At 34.8% G+C, this 19,037-nt stretch overlaps 1 pseudogene; it reads left to right on the forward strand.

The window, feature by feature from the left end:
• The first annotated feature begins 1,215 nt into the window (after positions 1 to 1,215).
• Positions 1,216 to 7,023, forward strand: LOC141673662 (GDSL esterase/lipase At2g27360-like; annotated as a pseudogene).
• Positions 7,024 to 19,037: the final 12,014 nt, after the last annotated feature.

Genomic DNA, 19,037 nt, shown 5'->3' on the forward strand with positions numbered 1-19,037 from the left:
ATTTTTTATAATAAAAAATATGTTAAAAATATATGAGATATATTTTTAAACTAAAAAATGATTAATAAATAAGATAATAATCCATTTATGTACTATGCCTAATTTTATATCTGGAATTCAATTCTTTAAAATTAACTGTATAAATATTTAACTAACTATCCTTTTTTTGCGGAATTCTTGTAAGTATTTTTAAAGTTAAATAAAATATTTATTTAGCACACTTGCATATTATGTGTATGATAAAAAGCACATGTGACAATATGGTGTAATGGTAAGAGGTTGTATAGTTGAATGAAATAACTTGAGTTCAATTCCCACAAACCACATCTTTTATATAAATATTAAAAATAGGGGTAATTTAGTCTTTTTTATGAGATTTTTTAATCTCATGAAATTATACCCTTGTTCTCCTATTATATATAGAAGTGATTTTTAGTATAGTACTTTTGTTTCTATTAAATTTACAAAATCAGTTCTGCCAAAATATTTACCTACTATCCGAGTTTTCAGAAATTTTAAAAATATTATTATATTTCGTATATTTTAATTAAAACAAATCTAGGCCCAAAGGCTGAGACATGAATTCTTTTTGACTTAATTACATGAAGATGGTATGAGTTATAATTTTTTTACACAAAAATGGCTAACATATAATAATAGGCACCCATATGACTCATGTATAATTTTCTTGCCACCCGATTGCATTCTGTTAGTTATCTTTAACGGACATTAGGGTTTTGATAAATTAATGATTTAATTGCACAAAGATGGCCTAATTATAATATTTTTGCACAAAAATGATCAATCAAGGAATTAAAAATCGGGTAAATGGGCAAATTCATCATTGTACTTTTCGAAAACTTTCACTTGGGTCATCAACCCAAAAAAGCTTTCAGTCAAACACTTGTACTACGTATACATTTCAATTGAGTTTCTCCCGTTACTTCCGTTAAAAAAAAAGTAACAGAATGCTTATGTAGAAGAGTGACATGGACTGAACTACCCGTTATCCTGCTTCTTAAATAACCCACACATCCCCCCAACTCATCCCTCATTTCATTCTTAGAAGATGCAGCCCTTCATTCTTCCCTCTTTCATGTCTAGCTCGAAAAACTCATCTTCTTCAGTTAGGAACCCTTATGGTAATAGTTCTAATACATTCTATACTAGTAGAAAAAATAACTCTGAATTTGAATATCTTGGTGTGAGATGTAAATGCGATTTGCCAGCACCATGTCAAGAAGCGTGGAAAGAGGGCACACTAGATCCTGGAAGGTGATTTTTTGGGTGTTCACAATACAAGGTAACATTGAGTTTTTTTAGAATTTAAAACTTTTGAGATTGTTGAATGTGATGATTTTTCTATTTTATTGGTAGAATCCTTGTAAGAAATGTAATTTTTTCGTTTGGGCTGATCCACCCTACTCGGAAAGGGCTAGAGAGGTAATCAATGTTTTAAAGTCGAAAATGCAGAAGAAGGAAGATGCTTTGAACAATCTTGGAGTTGATGTTAATTTTTGTGAAAGAAGACTGCTTGTGTTACATGAAGAAGTGTGCAAACTTCGTCGCAAAAATGAGGAGGCAGAAGAGTTGTTAAAGAAATTGATGAGAGCAAATTATATTTTGAAGAAGTTGTTGGCAGTTGCAGTAATATTTGTATTTGTATTTTGGTTAGTGATATATGATGATTGTAGTTGTAGTTTTATTAGTTTAGTTGGAGTAGTTGGTTGTTAAAGTAGCAGTTTGTTGATTGTAATGGTGATATTAAGTGCAAGTGAATACAATAGTTTGGTTTATTTTGATTGTTCTAGTTTGTGAAAGATAAAAGAAAGAAAAGGTGATTTTTGTCATTGCATAACATGAAAGATTCCTTACAATATCATAAATCCAACACCAAAAGACAGCTATGGTTCCCCACTTGGAGCTTACAAAAGTAATAAAATAGGGTCATTGACCATACAAAAGACATAAGCTAAGTTCATAGAAGCTTACAAAAGCACTTAAACTAAGCATGGCTGTCACTTAGTTTAAACTTAAACTTAGACATGACTTTGATAAAAACAAATATTACTTCTTCAATTCTTTAACTTCAATTCCTTTAAAACACTTTAGCTTAGGTCCAGCATATTGATATTTCAGGCAAGTCATAAAATGAGCACCATAATATTTTACTAGATCTTGAGGCCTGTAAAACACATGCATATCGATTTAGGGTTCATAATTATACTACCAATTAGGTAACGAGTACAAATTAGGGTTTCAGAATTGTAAGAACTACTAATTTAGAATTTAACCTATATATCACAATAAGATCGAAACTTACATATATAAATTATAGATATATACATAGGTAAATATGAGCATAAGATCGAAGCTTACATGTTTACTAGGTTACCTTCAATCTTCGATCACATATGTCGTCCGCTTCGATCGATTGATCGCCCCCTTTCTCCAGTCGTATATGTTGGTTTGGATGTAAGTAATAATAAACTGTTGATTTTCTTTAGTAAATCGGGTTAATTTGATGTGGGTGGTTAATTAGGAACGGGTCGGGTTATTACATCTGGCACATATGTGGCACTAAAGTGGCACCGAAGTGGCACCGACGTGGTTAAAGTTAACGACACACCGTTAAAGTCAATGACGATTTAATGGACGTGAAAATAATTTGAAATCAAGTGTTGCCATTGACAATATTATATGAAACTGTTATGTGACAAAAAGCTTTTTTGGGTAGGTGACCCAAGTGAAAGTTTTCGAAAAGTACAGTGACGAATTTGCCCATTTACCCATTAAAATCAAAGAGCATTTATAAAATAAATCAATCACGAAATTAAAAACCAAACAGTAGCTACAAATTAGCAGAAAAAATTATTTTTTATAGAGGTAAATGACTTTTCTTTCGTAAAACTACAGAATCACACATTAATCTACATTTCTGGGACATAGCCAAGACAAAAACAGTACCTTAATCTATATTTTTGGGACAGAGTCAAAATGGAAAATATTAAACCATATTTCAAACATAGGCATTTAGAAGTATATTAAACTTAACGCCTTAATCTTTATCTTTTTCGTCTCAATCTCCGCGACTAGTTTTTTTTTTGAAGCAGCTTTATGGTTCATTCGCTTAACTCTACTAGGTCGACCACCAGCAATGGGACTCGTAAGTAAGAAGTCAATATGCTTATGATAATACTATTTCATCATGAACGAGGGAACATTCATCACCTGCCTTCCAAAACTATAGTATATCCATAAAGTAAGTGTTAAAAATATGCACATCAGCCATGTCTTACTTAGAATTATGTAATTTCTTATTAACATGTCCAGTCTGATAACATGGAAAAAATAATTAAGGATATTAATGAATAATACTAATGTACCAACATATCATGAATCTAAACTTCATATCGAATTGAAGGATTCAAAATTTTATTCTAGGCAACATCCAGAAGTGATAGTTAGAGAGCGTCAAAGTTTTACATCTTAGGGACGAGACAACTCATACAAAATTTATACATTTTTAATAAGCACAAGCTAATGAGCATGATGAAAAGAAACACCAAATTATTTCAGTATGAAGCCAACACAGATAGAATAAACTAAAGAGAGACATTCAGGTTGTACAGAAAAAGCCAAGAAATATATACAAAGTCATGCACTCAACTTCACAGAAGAAATCATCAAAACCGTTTTTTTCAACGGGGTCTGGGACAGAACTATAGAAAAATTTATAGTCGCTCTTTAGTTTTTAATTCCATGATTGATTTAATTTGTAGATATTCTTTGATTTTTAATTCTTTGATAGATCATTTTTGTGCAAAAAAATTATAGTTCATACCAGCTTCGTGTAATTACATCTTTAGTTTTAAAAAAAATCCTAACGTCCGTTAAAAATAACTAAAGGAATGCAATCGGGTGGCAAAAAAATTATACATGAGTCATACTAGTGCCTATTATTATATGTTGGTCAGTTTTGTGCAAAATAATTATAACTCATGCCATTTTCGTGCAATTAAATCATTCTTTTTTTATAATACTTCTAAGGCCGTCTTGAATGATAACTTCATTTTAAAACTATTTTATCTTCAAATTTTCATTTTTTTGAAATTACTATTTCATCTTCAACCTTTCTTTTATATATATCTTTAAACAGAATTATATATGATTAGATTCATGCAGAGGTATATCGGCACACAAGTATTATTGAAAAACGTGCAAGTTATTACTAAGCAAATGCTTTCTCTTAGCTCAAGCAAGAATATTCAATTAAATTTAAAGATAGAGATGATAATAATTGGTGATTGTTTTTCAAGGTTTTAACTCTATAAATAAAGTAAATAGAGGTTTTAGAGTTACCATTTGAGATGCCCTAACCAAGCTAATGAAGAATTTCAGTTTCGGCAATGATTTAATATTCGTACATGATATATTGTTGAAATCTGTTTATCGATTTTTGCAGCTCAATACCTAGGACTTCCATCGGCACCTCCGTATATAGGAAGCAATATATAAAGTTCTCTGGTTCTCATGTCAGAGTAAATTTTCCCACCAAATCTTGAAATCTTAAAATCGACTGCTGAAAAATAGACGGTTGTTTTTGTTAATAAAAGCTACCGACTAAAAGTCAACGACAATAAATTTCATCGAATAAAAGCGACCGCTTACAAAATCCACCGATATCGATCATTTTTATACGCGGTTTTTGGTCAAGTGAGATTGACCTTAAAAGCTACCGTTTTTGGTGAAATTTATAGTTGGTCGTTTTTGTTTGGTCACTTTTATTTTTTTTTCTTGTAGTGGGAGCAACGGCGCTGGACACGCCATTTTCCAAGGAGAAATGAGTTTATATTTCTGTATGGAATGGCTCTCTAGGGACTCAGTTGAGTTGGTTCAAGGTTTTGCTACCATCTCTTTGCCAAACTTCCTCAGGTCACCTTTAAAACTACATATGAGCGTCTCGCCATTTTCTTTCTTGAGGTGTCGGAGCTATTATTAGTTTTTCGCAAGATTCTTACTCGTATATGAAACGCAATGGAGGAACTAAGATTGCGAATACGTGCACATGATTTATACCTTAATTTCTTATCTTGAAAAAGAAAAATCTTAAGTTTCAAGTATTATATTAACGATAATGTCACCGTGTAATTCATTACACTTTGGATTCTATAACTCGGAAATGCCGTGTTACTCTTCGTAGATACGCTCAAAAAAAGGTTGATCCTATGGAACACTAACTGTTATACCGGCCCTGAAGTTTATAAGGCCTCGTCGATATAAAATCTTGGAAAAACTAGGGTCATTAGCTAGACGCACTTCTTGTCCACCTATATATATATCCAAGGCTACCCCTCATCTGTATACTCTGTTTGTCAATTACTAATTAGAAAGGATTTATGAAAGCACTAATGGTTGCTTAGTTGTGGTCCGGCTAAGGTTTACGGTTAACACCACGTTTAACTTTTGCTTGGACAAAATATTCAAAGCTACTTTGTGTTATACACTTATAAATGAATACGAGGGTGACAATTTTCGGAGTAGCTATCAAATTAACTCTCACATTTTTAGAAACTTAAGAAAAGAACATGCCATAACAATCGTTTTTAAGGTCTCTAGAAACCCTTTATATTGTTCCAGCTGACCCTAACTATTATAATTAAACGTTCTCTTCCACCCAACGCTCTACTTTAATATAGTGCAGGACCAGTGCGAAGACATCAATCGAATAAATTACAAGGCCCTGACACAAACATAAACTCATGGTTCTTACAGTTTATAAAAGGTCCGGCCTTGATGGTAAGCAATTGTTGAAACGTATCGTCGGTAATTATTAAGAGCATATAAGGACAAATTAATTAATATTATAAGATTATTCGTATGCATTGAGCTCAAAACATACGCACAGAAAATTGATTCTTACCTACGAAAGCTAATTTAATACTTATGTCTACCATGTTCATATGTAAGCAGATTGTGACGAACTATTCCAAAGGAGTCTATTTCTTGTGGGTGAGATAGGAGGCAACGATTATAATCACGTATTGTTAGCTGGCGTTAGGATAGAAGTGGTTGAAACGTTTGTATCACCGGTCATTGATGCCACATTTTCTAAACTTTCAATGCGACTCAAATTTTGCATTTTACTTTCAACATGCATATTATGCTATGAAGTTTTAAGTGTGTAATATGTCAGTTTGTATGTCGCAGGAGCTAGTAGATATGGGGGCTATGACACTGGTAGTCCCGGGAAACTTCCCAATTGGATGCTCAGCAGCTTATTTGACAACATTCATGACTACTTCATCTTTGGGAAGATTATGATCCACAGAGAGGCTGCCTGAATTGGTTAAACGATTTTGCTATGCAGCATAATGCTGTTCATAAAACCGCATTGGCTCGAATTCAAGAGTCTCATCCTCATGCCAATATTATTTATGCCGACTACTACAATGCCGGCGATGCAACTATTTCTGAATCCATACAAATTCGGTACTATTATTTCTAACCGACTTTCATAGGTTAATGATACATAATATTTTTAGGCTGGGCTCCCTTGGAATCGTGGTTCCATCTTGATGAGTAAAGAATAATCGTGGTTGCATCTGCGAATATCTATTTTGTTGTGCAGGATTTAGCAAGGGTGGTATAACAGCATGTTGTGGTGGAAATGGACCATTTCATTTCTACGCATCTGCAATGTGTGGACAACCGTTATCAACCATTTGTGAGGATTCTTCTTTGTGTGTTAATTGGGATGGTTTGCACTTAACGGAAATTGCGTACAGATTTCTATTTCAAGAGTTATATCAAGGACCGCAAACAAATCCTCCTTTCAGTTCCTTATGTACAGCAGCATCACAGTTCACACACACATTATCTTTAAGCTAGTGCTGGATATATAAGCTTATCATCTAGCTATATACTGCATATATGTGTATATTATTATCCTTTATATATAATATAATCTGAAGAGACTTTGTTATCCAAAACTTTGGTACTGTAGTGCCAAAACAAATTCAATAACCGTTGATTTGATATAATAAAAAAAATGGTTTAGATTATATTTTATTAGAATAAGTATATATTATCATAAAGGGAAAATAATTATATTATTCTAAATTATTCAAACATCAATTGCGATACAATATTCTAATTCAATCCTCAGTATGAAAAGATTTAATCAATAATAAATATAAAAATATTACATTGTTCTACTATTTAAAAACCAAAATATGATACGATGGATACAACAACAAGTATAAAATGGTTACATATTTTACAATATATAGCTATAATTTAATTTATCATCCGTATATTTTTCAATACATGCATATTTATTGCAACAATATTAAAAAACTATCAAAAAAAATATTGCAATAACGTCAGAAAAATGATATATATGTATATAAAAAAATTAAATTTTTTAAAAAATCAAAAAGATAAATTTTAAAAAAGCGTGCATGACACGTGATATAAGCTAGTAAAATATAATATGAGCAATTACAAAATTGTTCCTCTTTGATTGAATAATTAGTGTGTATGAATTCATATGGACTTATTTTCAGACTAACTACCGTGTTATATATATTTTTTAATGTTCAGCAAAAATCGTAATGCAAGCAAACGTTTCATTGTTCATGAATTGCTATAGAGAGTATCAATATACTTTCAATGAGAATGTATGAATGTTTATGTTAACGGAGGAATTTGGATAACAAAGATTTGAGATTCACGGACGGAATCAAGATCTGCTACGGTAGTCGGTGATCGAAGAAATCACCAGAGTGTATTGATTTGTGCTTAAGAAACGGCTGAGATTGCTAGGGTTTATGTTTGCCTTTTCAGAGCACTCAAACATGTACCTCCTTTTATAGAGAATTAAGTCAAACGTAGTTCTTCGGGAACAAGAAACCTAGATGGACTTGGCTTCTCATTCTGTGGCCCAATAAAAGTTGTCAAACCAACTTCCTATTATAACTCGAACATTGATTTCCTTTAGGAGTGCCCGACGATGCGGCCTACTCACAAAGGCCCTAGGCTCGTTTACGACTTGGAAATTTCACGGACAAGGAAACTCCCCGGCCGAAAGATATCCCCATCCGTTATCGCTACTTCCGTCGATCGTAAATGCATGTATAGCCATGACCTACCGCAAATGTCAAAGCGTATTCTTGCCCCCCGATGAGGATAACCCACCAGACTACGTGACAAGTGATCCCAAGCGTAGAAGTGCAAGATAACCCCAATGTCTCCCTGTTAAGTCCAAAAGGTACATACAGAGGGGGGTGAATGTATGTTTTTAGTTGTTCACAAAATATTACAGCGGATAATTAGACTATGAAAACGAAATAAACAAAAAAAGAGATTATGGGTAAAAATTCTTTTATTTCAAAAGTATAAATACACGGAGGGTTTGCTTACAACTCCAAAAACAAAGATTCGAAGAAACAATTATAAAAGAACCAATTAGAATGGCTATCAATATAGGGTTTTTTTTATCACTCTAAAGATCTATAGCTTCTTTATCAAATGATATTAAATACACACAAAGAGGCTACAAATAATGAGTGTAACAAGATGTAAGACTTTAATAAGGTGTGAATCAGATTAGACAACACTTCTCTCCTTAATTTCAATAAATGAAATTGAATAATTCTCCGAGAAATAAATTCTGCAGAGCTTCGCTTTGAATGTGCTAAGAAGTATACTTTCCAATATGCTATTAAATTGATTATATAGCTGATAGGTTGAGTAATGAGAGAAGGATATGTGGCTGCCTTTTAACCTTTCATTTTGAATTGTACAGCTTGCAAATCATGTAACTTGCGTCCCCTGTACTTCACACAATCTTTACTTACAACCAGGAATATCAAGGAGGAGTCTTCTACTTAATTTCTCATGCATTCAAGTTACTTGCGACTTGTTGCTTTCCTTGGCACTTATTGCAACTCCTGGAGGCTAAGGAATGATTTACGTGCGACTTGGAGACACTGAAAAGACTTACATGCTACTAGGAAGAAAGGAAGGGATCTTGTACTTAGTTCCTTGCCAAGATATGCTAACTTGCGAATTGATGCAGCTATTAGAGATGTTAGTTGCGACCAAATGCTTCCTTAGATATCATTACTTGCGACCTAGCTCTCTCTTGGAAGCTTTGGAAAGATTATGTGGAGCCTGCAGCATATGGTAGCATTTTCTCACTCATTCTAGTTTCTAAGTTGCGACCAAGGCTTCTCTAGTAAGGCTAGGGAGTCATTTTGCCTTAGAAAAATATCCAAGCTTGCTACTAGGACCCTAAGTGGCGACCAAGGTACAAGAACATGCACTTGTAATTTCATTTTTTTCTCATGTTTATTCCCTGAGACTTGTACCAAGTCAAGATCAGTTCCTGTACTGAAATATGGAATTGTACTTCCAGGATATTGCTTCTGATAATCAATATACTGATCAGGGTGACTCCTACTACAAGGTAATGATCACTTTGACTTAGTTTCTATAGAGCACTACAATCCTAAAGTTGTCCAGTCTTCAAGTCTTCTTTCTTGAGTCTTCATCTGAACCATAAAACCTGTATTCTCATATACGAATCCTCACTTAAAAATTGTTCTAATGATAGTACTTAGTTTTTTTTACGAATCATTGATACCTAGTGCAATGGTCTGGTTCACAGATGTCTAGTTCTGCTCTCAGGCCTTCGTACTATATCTTCTCAAATCATTGTCAAATATTCTATCACATATAAATAACTTCACTAAGAATCCTTGAGGTCTTCACACTGATTCTGATAACTGTTTCGAATGATTTCAACTTTATTCTTCTAATTCCTGAACATGTTAATGAACTTCATACAAATCACTGTTGACGTCTTCACTATAGCTACCAAAACTAGAGTATATATGCCCAATAAACCATTTGTACTGATTTTAGTGGAATATTGATTATTTCAAAGTACTTTTTTCTATGTTGAGTTATCCAAACCAATATTATTGAGTTATGCATACAGCTTCAATCTTGCTCAATAATCTCCCCCTATTTGATTGTTACACATAACGGTCAAATAATAATAGAGAAGCCACAGTTTGGAGGATAACTCAACTAACCATAACCAAAAATCTTCAATCAGCTTTCAACTTTTATCTCTGGACTTGAAAATAATTTTATCTTATATCTACCGCATCTTCTATACACATTCAGCTTTAGCGAATAGGGGGCCTATCAATCATTGGTGGAACAATGAAATTCATTGCATATGTTGTGTATATGTTGTGTACTTGATGATTTCATGAACAAAACACCTTGGTAGATTTTACTTAGTGAAAATGTAGCACTCGACGGATAAGGATTATAGTCCCGACGGATAACTCATTTCAGTCCCGACGGATGATGACTTATTATCCATCGAGTGAGTAGCTTATGTAATAATAAGTCTGTAGCACATTTCTGCATACACATTCTTTAGAATCTGTAGTAGCACCTAAGTCATATTGACTGTAACTAGATATGCAGAATAGGTTGATTAATTGTACATAGATGATGTCTTATAATTCTGCATAAATGAAATGGAGTCAAGTGCCTGATTTCTACCCAACGGATAAACAACAGTTCGACGGATGATCATTAACTCGACGGATGATCATAAACCCGACGGATAAAGAATTCAAATATATGTTGACAGTGACAATACAGTCACATGCGTCGAGTGTATGCAAATGGAATGTGGTAGCCTATTCAACTAGGTTTTCGAAAACAAAGAAGCATTGCCATTTCCATGTTATTATGAAGATATTCAAAGATGCTGGAATAGAGTAATGAAGTAGCATTGTATTAGACTCGATAGTTTTTGTTTTATTATCTTGTCTTATTGTTTTGTAATCTTGGTGATATATATAAACCAAGAAGCAGCAAATAGAAAAGTAACTAAGGAACTAAGCAACCAAAAGAGAAACATTTGTAAGCTCTATTCTTAGCATTTCTCTCATTCTTAGTTGTTATCATTTTGTAAGCAGCTGTGAGCTTTGTGCACACAGAGTTCTCTCGATATATATTATATATCTCTGGTGGAATCATTCAAATCCACCATAAAGTTTTTAAAGACTCTTGTTTTTAATTACTTGTGTTTTGATTCATTTCAAGTAACTATTCCGCATTCTGCTAATCAATTCACACTTATATATATATATATTTGAGTTAGAACATTTTTATTCAAGAAAAAGTTTCAAGAATTCCATTCAACCCCCCTTCTGTAATTCTTGTTACATTGTTAAGGGACTAACAATTGGTATCAGAGCAAGCTCTTAAAGAACAAAGAGTTTAAAGATCAAAACAAAACAGCAAGATAAACAAGAAGGATATTGGAGTCAAGATTCCTTTTCTGGATAAATATAATTACCATCATTGGAAGGTAAAGATGCATCTTCATTTGCTTTATCAAGATGAGACCTATGTGGACTGCATAGAAAGAGGCCCTCATGTTCCAATGAGAGCTGCAACTGGAAATGAGTCATCTGTCCCCAAGCCAAGGCATGAATGGTCTGATCCTGATATTGAACAAGTTAGAAAAGATAAAAAAGGCCATGAATATCACGTTTAATGGAGTTGATGGTGATATGTTTGACAACATTATCAACTGCAAAACTGCCAAGGATATTTGGGATACAATACAGATCATCTTTGATGGTGCTGAGAAAGTTAGAGAAAACAAGATGCAGCTACTGATTCAGCAATATGAGCATTTTCATAATGAAGAAAGTGAGTCTCTCACTGACATTTTTGGTAGGTTTTAAAAACTTCTAAATGCTTTAAAGTTGCATGGAAGGGTCTATCAGACAAAAGACTCCAATCTGAAATTCCTTAGATCTCTTCCAAAGGAATGGAAACTAATGACAGTCTCATTGAGAAAGTCACAAGATTATAAGGAGTTTACTTTGGAGAGACTGTATGGCATCCTAAAAACTTATGAGCTTGAAATAGAGCAAGATGAGAGGATGGAGAGAGGAAAGAAGAAAGGAGGGTCCATTGCACTAGTTGCTGAGTTAGAGAAAGAGAAGGTAATGAAGATGGAAGTTGTTGAGTCAACTTCAAGGGTCTGTGAAAGCAAGGGCAAGGGGCTTGCAGTAGAAAGTGAAGATTCTTTGAGCCAAGATGACATGGAAGACATTGATGAACATTTAGCATCCAGAAGATTTGCCAAGCTCAAGTTAAAAAAGAACTTTGGAGTAGCCAAGCCAAATAGAAACATGGTGGATAAATCAAAATTCAAATGTTTCAAATGTGGCTTGGCAGGGCACTTTGCCAGTGAGTGTAGAAAGTCAGATTCCAGCAAGAAAAAGTTTGAGCCTGTGGGTTATAAGCAAAATACTTTGAGCTACTCAAACAAAAGGAAAGGGCTTTCATTATACAAGAAAATGACTGGGCAGCAGATGGTCTGGATGAAGATGAAGATGTCAGCTATGTCAATCTAGCCCTAATGGCCAAGTCTGATGAAACAGAACAAGTTCTTCAAGTAATCAGGTAATTACTACAAACCTTGCACATTTATCTAAAGCTGAGTGTAATGATGCTATAAATGACATGTCTACAGAGTTATATCATTTGCGTGTTACACTTAAGTCTCTTACTAAAGAAAATGCTAAAATCAAAGAAAACAATTTGTTTTTAAGTGAGAGAAACAATGTGCTAGAGTCTCAGTTCATTGATTTTGAAAAATTAAGAATTGAGCGTAAGATTGCCAAGGAGGAATTAAGTGAGTCCTTGAAGAAAGAAGAAATTTTGAAGAAGCAGCTCGAGCGTGAACAGGAGGTGATTAAGGCATGGAAAACATCTAGAGATGTTCATGCTCAAATCACCAAAGTTCAAGGAATCGAGTCCTTCTGTGATGCAGCCTGGAAAAAGAACAAGGAGAAACTAGAACCAGATTTAGTGGATGGAGTGCTAATAGATGTAGACTCGACGGATGATGAGGATCATCCGTCGGATAACAAAAAGGGTTATCCGTCAACTGATGAAAATCCTCATCCGTCGGCTGTAAGCAAGCCTATCAGTAAAGCCAAACTTGTTAAGTTGAATGAAAAGTATGGATTTGTTTCCAAGAACTTTGTTTTAGGAGAATCGAGTCAAGTTAAGAAAGGGAAAAAGGCTAATGTTTGTCACATGACTGTCAAACAGTTAAGTGACAGACTTGAAAAGATTGAGGTCAAAACAGAGGATAAAAAGAAAAATAATAGAAATGGTAAAGTAGGGATTAACAAACACAATAACTACACACCTGATAAATATTCTCCCAGAAAAATCTGTGTCAAGTGTGGTAGTGTAAATCATTTGTCTGTTAATTGCAAATCTGACATGCCTACTTCCATGTCTATGCCACCTCACCTTCCTAACATGAATGTCATGCCTCCCATGCCTATGAATGCTATGTCTACACAGAATATGAATGCACAGTTTGCTAATACGCCATTTCCACCTAATCCTTATTATGCTGCATTTAGTATGCCACAAATGCCATTTAGCATGCCTTACTAGAATAACATGTTCACTAATAGCATGTCATTCCCTGTTGATTATAATATGCATGATAATTCTGTTGCAATGAATGGTTTCAAAGGCCCAACTCAAATGACTAAGGATAAATCTGATATTCCCAAGTCAAATAAGGTAAAGCCTGAGAAACAGAAAAAGAAAGCTAACAAGGCAGGACCCAAGGAAATTTGGGTACCAAAATCAACTTGATTTCATTTTGATATGTGCAGGGAAACAGAACGTATCTTTGGTACTTGGATAGTGGTTGTTCAAGACACATGACTGGTGATTCTACCCTGCTCACAGAGTTCAAGGAGAGAGATAGCCCAAGTATTACTTTTGGAGATGACGACAAGGGTTATACTGTGGGATATGGCTTTTTTTCAAAGGACAATGTCATCATTGAGGAAGTTGCCTTAGTGGATGGTCTCAAACACAACTTGTTGAGTATCAGCCAGCTTTGTGATAAAGGCAACTCAGTAACCTTCAACTCAGAAGCTTGTGTTGTGACTAACAAAAGAAGCAACAAAGTGGTTCTCACTGGTGTGAGAAAAGGAAATGTGTACCTAGCTGATTTTAACTCATCTAATGCAGAATTTGTTACTTTTCTTCTCAGTAAAGCAAGTCAGGATGAAAGTTGGCTATGGCACAAGAAGCTATCCCATTTAAACTTCAAGACCATGAATGAGCTAGTAAAGAAAGAACTAGTTAGAGGCATTCCTCTAGTGGATTTTTCTAAGGATGGACTCTGTGATGCCTGTTAAAAAGGGAAGCAGATTAAAGCATCATTCAGGAAGAAACTTGATTCAACAATTGAAGAACCTTTGCAACTGCTACACATGGATTTGTTTGGACCAGTCAATGTGTTGTCTATCCCTAGGAAAAGATTTTGCCTAGTAATTGTAGATGATTTCTCAATGTTCTCTTGGACATATTTCCTAAAGTCTAAAGATGAGGCTAGTGAAATCATCATCAATCACATAAGGCAAGTTAATAATCATCCTGATTTCAAGGTTAGAAGAATCAGGAGTGACAATGGAACTGAGTTCAAGAATTCAGTCATGAGAACATTCTGTGAGGAAAATGGGATTCTGCATGAGTTTTCAGCAGCAAGAACTCCACAACAGAATGGAGTAGTGGAAAGAAAGAACAGATCACTTATTGAAGCTGCAAGGACAATGCTTGAAGAATCAAAACTGCCAATATATTTCTGGGCTGAAGCTGTAAATACTGCATGCTACACTCAGAATATTTCCCTGGTTAATCAAGCAAGATGCATGACTCCCTATCAATTGTTCAAGAACAAGAAGCCAACTCTAAATTTTCTTCATGTCTTTGACTGCAAATGCTATATTCTGAGAAATCAAACTGACCAAAATGGGAAGTTTGATGCTAAAGCAGATGAAGGAATTTTTGTTGGATATGTTGTTGGTAAAGCATATAGAGTCTACAATCTCAGAACCAACATTATTGTGGAATCAATACATGTTGTGTTTGATGATAAAAAGATTGAAGGACTTCAAGATGGAGATTACCATGAGAGCCTCAAATTCGACAATGTGGATATAGTTAGTGATGACAGTGATGATGAAAGTGATCAGGAAACAGTGTCAAAGGATAATGCAGAAAAATCTACTATCAATGAAGCACAAAACTCAACATCTATCGAGTTGCATAATGCTTCATCCGTCGGGAGGCCATCTGCGTAATCCGTCGGGAGACAACCAGCTTCATCTGTCGGTACTCAAAATTCACCATCCGTCGGATTATCAAAAGGAGCAGGAAGTCAGGATATATCACTTATAGAAAGTTCCCCTTTCTCAAATCAAAGATCCACAAACTCAGGGGGAGTTTCTAACAATCAAAACTCAATAACACATCAAGACAACAATGAAGCCTCTTCATCTAGAGCTAATCTACCTCAACAAAGGAAATGGACAAAAGATCACCCCTTTGAGCTCATAATTGGTGATGTTTCTTCTAGAGTTCAAACCAGGAGAGCAACTCAAGAAGAATGTCTATACAACAACTTTCTTTCCAAGGAAGAACCAAAGAAGGTAGAAGAAGCTTTGTTGGATCCTAATTGGATTTTAGCTATGCAGGAGGAGCTAAACCAATTTGAAAGGAATAATGTATGGAAGCTGGTGCCCAAGCCTAAAGGAAAGAATCCAATAGACACCAAATGGGTATTCAGAAACAAGATGGATGAAAATGGCATAGTAGTCAGGAACAAAGCTAGATTGGTTGCTAAGGGCTATTGTAAACAAGAAGGAATAGATTTTGATGAAACATTTGCTCCTGTTGCAATACTCAAAGCCATCAGAATCTTCTTAGCCTATGCAGCCCATGCCAATTTCAAGGTCTATCAAATGGATGTCAAAAGTGCCTTTCTAAACGGAGACTTGGAGGAGGAAGTTTATGTCAGTCAACCTCCTGGTTTTGAAGATCCAAATTTTCCAGAACATGTCTATTATCTTTTGAAAGCACTTTATGGATTGAAGCAAGCACCTAGAGCCTGGTATGACACTTTATCAAAGTTCCTTTTGAAAAATCATTTCACAAGAGGTATTGTAGATAAAACTTTATTCTTTAGAAATGTTAATGGCTCTAGTATACTTATTCAAATTTATGTAGATGATATTATTTTTGGCTCTAAAGATGAGAATCTTTGCAAAACGTTCGCCAAATTGATGCAAAGTAATTATGAAATGAGTATGATGGGAGAACTAACTTACTTTCTTGGTTTGCAAGTTAAGCACGTTAGTGATGGAATATTCATTAGTCAAACTAAATATATTTTTGATCTTTTAAAGAAGTTTGATCTAATGGATTGCACATCTGCAAAAACTCCCATGGCTACTGCAACTAAGCTTGAGTTAAACACTACTGAAAAGTCTGTGGATATTTCAAGTTATAGGGGCATGGTTGGCTCACTTCTGTACTTAACAGCTAGTAAGCCAGATATAATGTTTGCTACATGTTTATGTGCTAGATTTCAGGATGATCCTAGAGAATCTCACTTAATAGCTATTAAGAGGATTTTCAGATATCTCAAGGGAACACCAAAACTTGGCATTTGGTACCCTAGAGATTCTGGTTTTGATCTAACTGGTTATTCAGATGCAGATTATGCAGGTTGTAGAATTGATAGAAAAAGTACTACATGAACCTATCAATTTCTAGGAAACAAGCTTGTGTCCTGGTTCAGTAAAAAGCAAAATTCAGTTTCTACTTCTACAGCTGAAGCTGAATATATTGCTGCTGGCAGTTGCTGTGCACAGATTTTATGGATGAAAAATAAATTGCTAGACTATGGTTTGCAAGTTGAAAGGATTCCTATTTTCTGTGATAACACAAGTGCAATTGCCATCACTGAAAATCCAGTACAACATTCAAGGACAAAGCACATAGATATCAAGTACCACTTCATAAGAGAACATGTAATGAATGGTACTGTGGAACTATATTTTGTTCCAAGTCAGAAGCAGCTTGCAGATATCTTTACCAAGCCACTGGATGAATCCACCTTTTCAAGGTTGGTAAGTGAGTTAGGTATGCTTAATTTTTCTTAAATCTATATGAGATAATTTGCAAGTTGAAATGCAGCCAAAAATTTAATTGATTTTTCAGTCTTGGATGAAATTTTGGCTAAGTCAAAATTTACATCTCTACGGATGACCCTTATCCATCGAGTTTGATCATCTGTCGGTATACTATTTGCTAATAAAAATCAATTATTTTTCTGGAATGTTTTATGACTCGACGGATAACAGTCTATCCTCATCTGTCGAATTGTCTTAATCTCAGCCGTTAATTTCCTGAACATTATCCATCGAGTATACTTACAGTTTGTGAGCATAACACAACGGATAATGGGTGGAATTTTTACAGTTTATTTTAAACGGCTATTTTAGGCAATTTTCATTGGTTACTTTATTTTACTTTATTATTTTAGCAGTTATTTTTGAGATAGTATAAAAGCTTATTTCATTTCAATTGCTTTTCTTTTATCATTCTCAAATCAACTGCTCAAATTTCTTTCTCTTTCAAAGCACTTACTCTTTCTCTTTAAGATCTCATTCTCTAACAATGGCGCCCGTTGTCAAGATTGTATCTCAAACTGGGTTTATTTATTAGAAGAAAAATTTCACTGTGCTAGTAAACAAGGGTATTCAGCAATCTGGTGACTATCACAAGATGATGGACTTTGTGAAGAATTGCAAGCTTAGCTATGCCATGCTGGAATCTCCCACAATCTTTTGTGAAGTTGTTGAAGAGATGTGGACCACTGCTACATACAACTCAACAGATAAGACCATCACTCTAACCATTAAAGGTAAAGAATTATGTATCAATAGTGATGTTATAAAAGCATGTTTCAAGATTCCTGATAACACTGTGACCTCACCACATACTGACACTGACATAATCAATATGCTTAATTCCATGAAATATGCTCTTTCTACTTCTAAGTTAAGTGACATTAGGAGACTGGGCCTTAGGAAAGAATGGAGTTTTATGTGTGATGTAGTGACAAAGGTCTTTTCAGGAAAAGTCAGTAATTTTGATTCAGTCAATATCTCCGTGCTTAACATGCTCCACATGCTAGTTACAGATAAGTTCTATAATTTCAGTGACCATGTTTTGTTTGAGTTGGGTTTCAAACTAGGAGAGTTAAATAAGAGAGGTAAGAATGTGTATTATGCTAGATTTTTTATGATGTTAGCTAACCATCTCTCTGAGGGTATTGTGCTTGAGAACCCTAACAACAAATTAGATTGTTGGGTTCAAGAGAGAATGCTCATTGCAGATTTGAACAGGGCCAATCATCACAAGGAGGTGCCACTGTTCTATTTCCCTGTAATGGAAGCACCTCAGGTACGTGAAGTAAGTTCATCTATCCCTACTACTACTCCAACCTCACTAATTTCTTTGAGTTCCAGTGTAGCCATGGCAACTGTGTCAATGACCCAACAGTTGCCTACCCAAGCTACCAAACCTACAAAAATTTCAATACCCAAATCAAAGAAAGCTCCCTCTGGTATCTCTCAAAAGATACCAGTTGCAAAATCCACCAAAACCAAAGAGGGGAGTGTGCAGGTGGGTAAGACAAGTGAGGGAAGAGGTGAACATAAAAGAAACCCTAAGGATAAGGATGGAGAGTTGAGTGGTTCCCAGCCTAGCCACACTGCAGTTTCCCAACAAACTGCAGTGCTTAAAAAGGATAAAAGCTCATTTCTAGCTGCATCCTCCCAAAAGGATGTAGTTATTGAACAAAGCTCTCAACCAAGAGCACATGCCAAGAGGGTTAGGGACACAAGCTCACCCCAAACTTATGCCAGAAAGAAGAAATATAAAACCCTTGGGGATGCACAGGGTACACACACTGTGCAAACTGGTGCTAAAGACACAATCACTGCACCTTCACAAATTCTGTTTGATGTGACTCCAATAAATGTAGAGTCACAGCCAAAATCTCTAGTAATAGAAGCACCTCAAACACCAAACTCACCCAC

The sequence above is a fragment of the Apium graveolens genome, chromosome 7 (assembly GCF_009905375.1).
Source record: "Apium graveolens cultivar Ventura chromosome 7, ASM990537v1, whole genome shotgun sequence".
Taxonomy (NCBI): domain Eukaryota; kingdom Viridiplantae; phylum Streptophyta; class Magnoliopsida; order Apiales; family Apiaceae; genus Apium; species Apium graveolens.